This window comes from Camellia sinensis, chromosome 1 (assembly GCF_055761805.1).
Source record: "Camellia sinensis isolate YWXY chromosome 1, ASM5576180v1, whole genome shotgun sequence".
In the NCBI taxonomy this organism is placed as follows: domain Eukaryota; kingdom Viridiplantae; phylum Streptophyta; class Magnoliopsida; order Ericales; family Theaceae; genus Camellia; species Camellia sinensis.
Genome location: NC_138961.1, coordinates 53,026,387 through 53,028,768, shown reverse-complemented (window position 1 = coordinate 53,028,768; position 2,382 = coordinate 53,026,387). Strand labels below are relative to the sequence as shown.

Genomic DNA, 2,382 nt, shown 5'->3' with positions numbered 1-2,382 from the left:
AGATTTGACTTTGATGGTGCCAGTAGTTCGGTTATCAAACCTCCTATAACGAAGAAGCAGCCCGGGCGGAACAAGAAGAAGAGGATACCTTCTAGGGGTGAGAATGTGAAGCAAATCAAGTGTGGGAGGTGCTTGAAATATGAGAATCACAATAAGAAAACGTGCAAGGCTACTATTTGAGGCGACAATCTATTCTTTTGGATTTGTATTTGAATTTGAGGGATTATGATAATAAAAAATGTGATACTTGGTATTATGGAAGTAATGAATAAAGTTGTTGAATTGTTTTTTGTTTGTTGATGTGTTCTTTACTTATTGAAGTTGTTTTGTAACAGTCTGTTTTTGTTTTTTATTTTTATGGAATGCAGAGAAGGTTGTTGAAAATTTCTTATTGAAACAATATAATATGGAAATGCAGTTCATATTTCATAGCGAGAAAACTGTATAATTTTGCAGTTTTAAGAATTATTAGAAACAACCTGATGAAACCGCATAATTTTGCAGTTTTAAAAATTATTAGAAACAAGCTGATGAAACTGCAAAATTTTGCAGTTTGAAGAATTATTAGAAACAACCTTTACTGTATGAAAATATATGCAACCACAAACAAGTAGACAAACAATCAGAAGAAGAACCACAATAATAATAACAAGAAGAAGAGCAACAACAACATCAATCATTTTCACCATAACCATAATAACCAGAAAAAGATCATTCCCAAAAGTATATAAAGTACTTGTCACATGTTAAAAAAGAAAAATAAAAAAAAAGGTACAAAGATATGTTCCCTTGAATATTTGTATTGTCAAGAAGTTTGTTCATTGTTTCTATGGTTTGGTATGTTTTGTTAACATTTGGTAGTGCTCAAGTTTCCAGGATCGGTTCTCATCATTGAGGAATTGATTGATGATTTGTGCTCGAAATTTGACCCACTCAGTTGGACGAAGTTTTTTCTGCACAGGTTGCCAGTTGAGATATTGGTTGATAACATTGCAGACGGCGATTGCACAATCATTCCTGCAGTGTTTGAGATGAAGTTAATTAGTTAGGTGAAACTGCAAAATTTAGCATATTGGAAGATTAGTTTATGGATTTTGTATCTTACGAGTGTGGGGTTTGTTGTGGGCATTCCTCAATTGATGCAATTTCTGTCTCGCACTCTTGAGATGATAACATGTTTCCCTGTTTGCTGAGTAATGCTTTATTCCATCTCAGTTGATGTTGTTGCTACAAAATAGTTAGTGGGTGTTTTTGTTAGTTATAGTGATGAGTTGAGATGTTTGTAAAGGAATGGAACTAAGTATGAAATTTTATTTTAACTTACAATTTGCTTTGCAATTTCAAAGTGCTTGTTGTGGCAATCTTTTGCTGGTCTCAAAGAGTCATAGTGTCTCCATATTCCATCAGCATTGTCAAAGACCACAATTGTCCAATGGTTGTCGTGGTTGATTGGGAAATGGATATATCTGTTTTTCATTGCTTCTGGAAAATAGCTGTCCATCAGTTTTTCTCTCAGTGCTTGATCTTGGTTTTGTAGTGGAGTCTGTAAGTTATATATATGTTTGAAATATGTTATAAAACTATGTAGTGATACATGTTGAGAAAGTAGAAAATTTTGCAATTGTAAGGTATGTTAAGTTTTGCTTACATTGATGAGTGTTGAGAAAACATAAGATCTTCCTGCATATGGATTGCTTGCAAAGACTAGATCGTTTTTCTCAAATTCTTCAATGGTTGGTTGGAGTGCCATTTGCTTTTCTGAGAAGGCATCAATGACCTGAAACATGTTATATATGAGAATGTGTTAGGTTTGTGGAATAGGTTATTGAATATGTACAGAAACTGTAAAATTGTGCAGTTGGAGACCTACATTCCTATATAAGGGTTCCCTGTTGGTCAATCTGCATATATCTGAAAAGTATACGCAGTTTTCATCTTCGCTGCCAGACCAGACACAAGCACTTGATTGTGTGTTGTTGATGAGTTGAATTTGGTCTTGGTCTTTTTTGGATAGGGTATGCCAAACCTTGTTTGTTTTGCGACATGAAATGGCGAGTGGCTTGTTTGGGATTGATTCTTCTTGGAAATCATCATCACTTTCCAATACTTGAAGTTTTGTCTTCTTTTGATTGGCATGCTCTTTTGGGTTTGTTTCAGCAGCAACTGATTTCTCTTGGCCAATATGTTCCTGCATCTTTTCTTTCTGCTGTTGTTTTGCTTCATGAGCACCCTCTGTTTTGTTGTCATTCTTCTTCTCTTTTTCTTCATCAGTACCCTGTGTTGGTTTGGGTACATCAGCAGCAGTTTGTGTCTTGTTTCTTGCATCTTCTTTGGGTTTGGTCATTGGTTGGTATTCAAAATCTGGGTCATGTGCTTGTTTTC

At 34.9% G+C, this 2,382-nt stretch overlaps 1 long non-coding RNA gene across 1 annotated transcript; it reads right to left on the bottom strand.

The window, feature by feature from the left end:
- Positions 1–491: 491 nt before the first annotated feature.
- On the bottom strand, positions 492–1,510 carry LOC145789718 (uncharacterized). Its single transcript, XR_014327965.1, has 3 exons — positions 1,325–1,510; positions 1,106–1,227; positions 492–1,017 (listed from the first exon to the last, which is right to left on the bottom strand). It is a non-coding gene; the product is annotated as an uncharacterized LOC145789718 (long non-coding RNA).
- Between the last annotated feature and the right edge of the window lie 872 nt (positions 1,511–2,382).